This window comes from Macrobrachium nipponense, chromosome 13 (assembly GCF_015104395.2).
Source record: "Macrobrachium nipponense isolate FS-2020 chromosome 13, ASM1510439v2, whole genome shotgun sequence".
NCBI lineage: Eukaryota > Metazoa > Arthropoda > Malacostraca > Decapoda > Palaemonidae > Macrobrachium > Macrobrachium nipponense.
In genome coordinates, this window is record NC_087206.1 from 62,219,589 (window position 1) to 62,227,858 (window position 8,270).

Consider the following 8,270-nt stretch of genomic DNA (forward strand, 5'->3'; position numbering starts at 1 on the left):
GATGACCCCATACAGTGGAAGGCGACCTGCACCAACATTGCATTTCAAGGAAGAAGAGCTGATGGGACAACAAGAACCAACTAGTAGAAAGAGAATTACAAAGAAGAAAGTCACCAAGCAGCGAGGTAGCTGAGGAAAATAACAAATGCCAACCAGCAGCATGAAAGCTAACAAGAGGATATGGTGAGGAAAATGCCAACCAGTAGTGTGAGAGCTGACAACGAGGATGAACCCAGCCAGCAGCTTTAGAGCAAAACAGTACAAGGTCCGGCCAACCTCTTGAATTTGTTAAGTGTGCACGAAATCTTGAGAGGAGGAGGGTTAGGGCATAGCAAGACAGCAGCATGAAAGCAGAAGACAGGTTGAGGGCTTGCCAACAGCATAAGAACTGAATTGAGGCCTTAATCCAGTTAGCATATGGTTGGAAGAGAGGCCCAAATCTACCTAGTATTAGGAGAACTGAAAAAGGCAAATGGCCAGCCAACAGGAGGAGAGCTGAACAGAGAGGCTGAGGGATAGCAAGCAGCCTGAGAGGAATAGAGTCCAAGGGATAGCCAGCACTAAGAGAACTAAAGAGAGGATGAAGGCCAAACATCAGCAAATGTGAAGAGGGGATAAGGGCCACCCTGGCGCAAGAAAGTTGAAGAGAGGCCAAGGGCCAACTAGCAGCATCAGAGCTGAAGTGAGGTAAAAGCAGATGGCCATCCAGCAGGAGAAAGGCCAGCCAGTAGCAGGGGGAAAAGAGAGAGATGCCGAGGATCAACTGGAAGTTGAGCAGCCAAGAGTCCCAGTAGTGGGTGAGCTGAAGAGGTTAGAGGTTAGTCACCAGCAGAATAGCAGTTCAAGAAAGAATGAGAACTGGTAAGAAGCTCAACAGTAGTGGAGAGGGTCATGACCAGCCAGCAACATGAGCTGAGGGCCAACCAGCAGCATAAAAACTGAATTGAGGCAGAGGACCATCTAGCTGCTGGAGAGCTGAAGAGACTCGGAGGGTCAGCCAGCAGCAAGGGGAAAAGAGAGGTAGAGGATCAGCCGGAAGCAACAGGTGCTGAGCACCCAAGGGTCAGTCAGTAGCAGAACAGCAGTTCAAGAAGGAATGAGAATTGGTAAGAAGTCCAACAGCACTGGAGAGGGTTATGGCTAGCCAGCAACACAAGAGCAAGAGCTGAGGGCCAACCAACAGCTTAACAGCTGAAGTGAGGCAGATAACCATTCAGCTGCAGGAGAGCTGAAGAGACCCTGCCAACTGCATGATAGGTGTAGAGAGAAGCAGAAGGTAATCCAGCAGGGGAGAGGCCGGCCAGTAGCTGGGGAAAAGGGAGTCCAAGAATCAGCTGGAAGTATCAGAGATGCAGAGCAGCCAAAGGCCAGCCAGTAGCTGAATAGCAATTCAAGAAAGAATGAGAACCAGTAAGAAGCCCAACAGCAGCGTAGTGGAGAGGGTCATGACCAGCCAGCAACATGAGCTGCGGGCCAACCAGCAGCATTAAAGCTGAAGTGAGGCAGAGGACAGCTGAAGAGACTCCTCATAGGGTCAGCCACAGCATGAGAGGTGAAGAGAAGCAGAAGGTCATCCAGCAGAAGAGAGGCCAGCTGGGGAAAAGAAAGAGGCCAAGGATCAGCCAGTAGCACACTAGCTGAATAAAGGCCAAACGTAAGCCAGCTAGCAGCCAAATCGATGCTGAGGACCTTCCAGCAAGCAGCAGATCTAAAGAGAGAGTAAGGGCTAGCCTGCAACATAAAAGCTGAAGGAGATGCCAAGGGTGTTCCAGCAGCGTGAGAGCTGAAGACATTCTGCTGGCCAGCCAAGCAACACGAGACAGAGAGGTTAAGGGTGCCAGGCAGCATGCATATTTTGTAATGAAAATTGAAGTCCCATTATAATTTTTTTTCATTGCTTATGGTTTTTAAATTGTGCTACTAAGGTGTTGTTAAAAAGTTAAAACATGTGAAATAAACTAAGTGTACTTTGTTTTGGTTAAAAAGTTGAAACGTGTGAAATAAACTAATTGTATATAACATTTTGTTTTCTTTTGTCACCCATGTTTTTAAAATAATAAACACAATAGAAGATGTGGGCCAGTGAACAGCACGAGAGTTGAAAAGAGGTCAAAGAGCAGCAAGCAGTGCAATAAATGAGGAGAGAACAAACTACCTTTTGAGAGGGTGAGGGTCAGCAAGCAGCAGAAGTGCTGAAGAGAGGACAAATACCATCCAGTAACATGCACTAGTAAGAGAGAAAAAGGGAAAGCCAGCAGCACAATAGAGTTGAGAATGAGGATGGCCAGGTAGCAGCATGGCAGCTGAAAATAGGACGAGGGCAGGCGGCAGAATGAGAGTGGAAGGAGAAGATGAGAGGAAGACCAGCCAGAAACACGAAATAATAAAGGAGGCTAGCATGCAGCATGCGAGTCAATAAGAGGAGGATGACTAGTTGGAATAATGAGAATTATATTATTTGATGGCCCGCAAGTAGTAGTACTAGAGCTGAAGAGACATCTTTGTTGACAGAGAAGTTGAGACCCAACAAGCAGGACGAGAGATTAAGAAAGGAGTATGAATATTTGAAGATGAAATCTCCATACTAACAGTGTTACAGCTGTTAGGACCAATTTGCCACTAGCATGAAAAGTGGGAAGATCAAGCCCACGATGTTAATGGAATGACAAGAACCAACCAGCTGTGAGAGAGCTTAGAGGAGGAGAGTCAACTACTTAGCATAAGAGCAAAATGGGAAGGTAACTAAGGATGAGAACCCATGGGCAGCATGAGAGCCATTGACAGGATAAGACCCCAAAAGCAGAAGAGTAGAGAGGTAGTGATCAGAAAAGTAGCATGAGAGAGGAGGAGAGGACCAGAAAAGCAGCATGAGAGATGAGGAGAGTCAACCAACATCACAAGATCTAACTAGGAGCACTAGTTGGGAGACCGACGAAAGTGAGAGCAGCATGGGAAACCATTAAAAAAAAGTCTAAAGTCTCATAGCATAGAATATGAGCCAAGAGGAAATTGGCCATTCACTGTAATGATTTTAGAGGTAAAAACAAATCAGCATTCAGAGAAGACAGCCAAAGAGGACATGGACATACGCAGTATAATACGCAGCCAGCTACATGAAAGTGAATCAATCAGGCTAGAGAGCTGAATAAGAGCTTGAGAAAAGATAGCCAACCAGTAACAAGAGATAAGATGCAGTAGGTATGCCAAGCAAACTACCAGCTGAGGAGCTGAGGGAAGAAGAAAATAAGCTAGCAGCAGGGAAGCAGAGAGAGAAAAGTCATCTGACAGCACAAAAGACTTAGACAGTGGGGTTGAAGCCCACTAACAGCACAAGAGCCAGTATGGAATGTCACAAACATCATGAAAGTTGAGTTGTGACTATAGTAAACTGAATAGAAAAACACCTGGGAACATAATGCTGCTCGGCAGCATCAGACCTAAAGGAAGACTGAGGGCCTGCCTCAACTTTCATTTAATCAGCTTTTGTATAAGACTGTCATTCTCTTCTCGGCTTTACTGCTGTTCTACTATTAAGTGGCTACCTTCCTTGCTCTACACATCTTGCTTCTTTGTTCTCCAACTATTGGTTGGGCTGGATAGTTATTGTCATATCGACTTTCATGGAGCTACTCGGTTCATGTCCTCTTCTTGACTCTTGTTCTTTTGGTCGGTTCTCATGCAGAGAGAGAGAGAGAACCACCATAGTGAGAGGGTGACAAGACCCACCCTGGAGTAGGACAAAGAGTAAGAGAACCAACCAACAAACACAAAAGTTGATTGAAACAAATCCTAGTCTCCCATTCTGAGGACAGCAACATTAACTTAATGGCTGCTCAGAGTAGAGGAGGAGAGAAGAACCACGAAAAATGAGAGCAACCTAAACCGTCTAAATAGGGGAGGTTTTAGAAGTTAAAGTATGAAATTAATTGAGAACAAAGTAAAAAGGGAATTGAGAAGAAAGTAAAAAGGAAGGCTGCAATGAATGGAAACTGTCGAAGCTATGGGATATCAAGTGAAAGGTGAACCTTGGGAAATAAAAAAATGACATGTTTATCAGAAGATATAAAGTTGAAGTTAAGTCAGAGAAGAGGGTATTCTTAAGAAAATAAATGCCTTCAAAGAGTCAAGAGAGCAGGGTCTTAACATTAAAAGGAATAGCATGCATACAAAGACGAACATGGACCCAAAGAAGGGATGGAAAATGGGATTAAAGCAAAAGAAAAAAATAGCACACAAAAGATATGAAATATCTGTTTTAAGAACAAAAAAGGTAAACAATTGTAGGACAAAGTGTGTTGAGTATACTGACGAATACGTTTTTAAAAGTTCAAAAACTGAAGAATTAAGACGAGAAAGAACACAGAGAAGGCTGGTATAAAGGGTTAGCAATTCATATGAAAAAGGTGCCAGATAAACGTGAAAAAATGACATATTTAAGGCAAATGACAAAGTAAGTAGTCTCGGAAAGAGGACGTTGGAAAAGAATTGGACACGAGTTCCACAAGAACAAGGGTCAAACAACCATACATGAAAGAAGAGGGGAGGGCATATAATTTTAATTTGTTACGCGAATAAATATGGTTTATGACGAAAGTAATCGTGGTTAAAAATTCAATCTAATCTGCTCATACAATACTTAAACCCTAAGGTACATGGGAAGGGTCATTTGATTAAAAATATTTGGTAAAATAAGTTTAAAGTTACCTCTGAAAGGAAAAGGATGTCGAGTAATACGAAGACAAATTTAAAACTGGGTAAATATTAAAAATATGACCATGTATAAGGGACTACAATAACTTGGCTTTTCCTCTAAGATCATTGAAATCACAAGTAAAAGACAGTATAGTAATAGACCTTAAAGTGGTAATCTGTTAGAAGCAATTAACGTAATATACCACCCTATTAAAGAACTTTTCAGGTAACCTTTACATCTCCAAAGGAACTGAAGCTGAAATCTAAAATGAAAACGGCAAATAATGGTGGATAAAGGACGTGCACAATCCTAAACTTTATCCAGGAACATTTTGGACACCGAAAATTGTTGACAGGTTTCAGAAAAATCTTTGCTAAAAGTTAAAAGCCCTAACACTAGATACTGAAAATCAATGAAGCACAGGAAAATTTAATTGCCGTTGTGACTTGAAGAGAAGGCGGATGACAAAAAAGGCGAGAATACAAAAGAGGGAAGGGGAACTTTTTAGCAACTACAAGGAAACAGAGACAATTTAAGACAAAAGACGATTATGACAGGATGTGGAGAGGGGGAAAAACGAGATGACCAGGGCTGGATATGGAAAGGATATACATGATGATTATGACGGGGAAAGGAAATACATGATGAATATGACGGAATGTTGAGAGAGAGAGAGAGAGAGAGAGAGATGAGATGATTAGGACAGGTTATATAGGAATAAGAAAGATGATCAAGACGTGATGAGAAGAGGAAAATACGAGATGCTTAGGGCAGGATATGAAATGGAAAGACTAGACGATTATGACAGGATGTGGAGGTGAAGATAACATGACTCGTGCCGCATATGGAGATGAGATGATGAGATGAATACAGAACTCGATCAGAGGCCAAGCGCTGGGACCTACGATGTCATTCAAGTGTTGATAGAAAAACAATGCAAAAGAGGTCTAAAAGGCGCAACAGGAGGAAAACGTCGCAGTTTCACTTGCAGTATGAAACAATTCTTAGGAGAGGTATATATTATCACTTGCCTTCCCGGGTAATTAACTTGATATTCGCTTTATCAATCTGTCAGTCGACTGTATTGTTTGTCGCGTATCAGAGTACTTCCACCTCAGGCGTATCGCCTCTCTATTTCCTAGAGGTTACCATGGTAACGAGATACGTACTTAGGAACGTGTATTTACGCTCATTACACAATACCTGCCGGTTGTCACACCCTTTTGTAGTAGCTCTTAGCACATCTTGTTATTGTAATACCAGATATATGTACTTGCATTTGGAATAAATGCAATACCGCCTCACTGACACTAATAATTGGCCGCGAAGTAGGAATTTAATTGCGTAAGGTATTGGGATATTCTCCATCATTACTTAGCGCAGTGCACTTCATGTGGTGCACTTAGGCATTACTTAAGGTTCCGTGAAGCGTTCCCTCGGCCCATTGCTGCAACCGCTTTCGTTCCTTTTACTTTACCTCCGTTCATATTTTCTGACCTCCATCTTAGTTTCCACCGTCTCCCAACAACCGATGCACAAAGCAACTGCGAGGTTTTCCTCCTGTTACACCTGTCTAACCTTTTTTCCTGTCTATTTCCCTTTCAGCGCCGAATGACCTCTTAAGTCCTAGCGCTTAGCCTTTGGCCTAAATTCTGTATTCTATTCTTGGCATCATTATGTCAGCAATAGTTTTAAGTGATTAACCGTTCTAAGACCTATTCATTCGCCCACACGTACTTAAGTGTATAATGCACAAAATGAATCGATCAGATGATTGATGATGGAGAGAGAGAGAGAGAGAGAGAGAGAGAGAGAGAGAGAGAGAGAGAGAGAGAGAGAGAGACATTGAATTGCAACGTAGGCTTTACCGATGATAAATAGCACCGTACAGATTATAAATGAACCTCACAGTCATCCTCGCTACAACCAAGAAAATTCGAAAAGGAGAGAAAAATCCAATCTATCAGAATATTTTACTGAAAGACGCGAAAAGGGAGAAATACTGCTTTGGGTGGGAATGTTCCACAGGTTAAGACGTTTGACTCATAAGAGAGATAGACACCTGGTGGTAGGAAAGCGAAATAGAAGGTTGACGCAAACTCCAAACACCTTTTTCAAGGGGGAAAATGGGTTGATAATCGAATACGTAATGCTTTAATACAGCTTACCCTTCAACACAGGCGTCAAGAATAGAGAACCCAGAACAGTTACTCCTAATCGTAAGGTCATCATGTACCATCCTGAACCCTTGCTTGGAAGAAGCTAATTCTGGATATGTTTAAAAAAGGTGCTGATGTAGAAACTAGGGATCAATTGAAAGAGAATATGCAATAAAATACCAGGGCCACTTCATCAGCTAATTACTTCAAATTACATTATCGTTTTCTTTGGAAAAAAAACCCCTACGGACCTGTCAAACAGAAATTACACGGATTATATTTGGGCAAAGCAATAGGAGCAAGGACAGTGTAAACGATTTGAGGAAATATTGAAAAAAAGGAGACAAAGGGTGTGACCTTCCAAATGAACAACAAGACATAGATCCCGCAGGTCAGACCTCAATAGGGGAGTGTGATCTGCTATACAGCTGCCTCGGATTTTACTTGCAAAGGATAAAAAATGCTTTTCCATTTTTACTGGAAACACGACAAGGATGTTGAGTTTTCTCTAATTAAGATCGCTTTCTCTTTAAAGAATGGAACTACGTAAGTCTCGACAGATGGAAAAGCACTGAACGACAAACTATAGTTCCTTTCGATGGTCGATGTTTGGTATTCTTGTTATGGGAAAAAAATCATGTATGAATAGTGTTACAAGTTTATGGGGACAGAAAATACAGGGACTGATATTGCCAGAAAAACCATGATAATGTTAAAACAAATATCAGAACGTGGAAAACCTCTAGTCAGCAAAGCTGAACTACTGACGCAGGCAAACGCGAGTTCAATCTGACTCCTGAAAACCTGGGAACTAAACAGACACGAGTACGAACTGATGAAATACCTCAGAAACGAAGGAGAACCTGTGAAAACCAGTAAGTAGGCGCTACAATACGTAGACGTTAATTACTTCTCATATATACCAGGACCCAAGTTTACTCCGAGAAGCAATCCCAACGTAGCCACCCACGACCTCTGGTCTTGTTTGTTATCCGTGGATCTTTGGGATTACGAAGTCAATATTGACTCCCAAGAACGATCAACAAAATCATCGCGAGTTGGAAGTGTCAGAGGTCAGGGAAGTAGTAGTAGCCTTCGGGTCTCTGTCTGCCTCTCTGTCACTAGCAACTATACTGCGTGCTAGATACAGTAATAGCAGGGTTTATTTATAGTATTACACACAAAAGGTCAACACATAGCTAGAGAGATAAACAGAGAAAATGAAAGATATAAATATTAAGCAGTAACAGTGCGATTATGGATATGACCATTTTCTTGATTTTTCTACGGCTCAACTCCTTTTGGGAGGGAGAGGTTATATATATAATTTGATATAACAGGAAACACCTAAACAAACCGTTATCAACTATATCCTATGAAACTTTACGAGAGATAAATACTAAATAAGACATGCTCTG

The 8,270-nt window shown here is 42.0% G+C and overlaps 1 protein-coding gene across 3 annotated transcripts in view; it reads right to left on the bottom strand.

Annotated features, from left to right (window-relative positions):
- Positions 1 to 8,270, bottom strand: part of LOC135225848 (Kv channel-interacting protein 4-like) — a 790,651-nt gene that overhangs the window by 1,711 nt on the left and 780,670 nt on the right. The gene's annotated exons all lie outside the window — the stretch shown is intronic.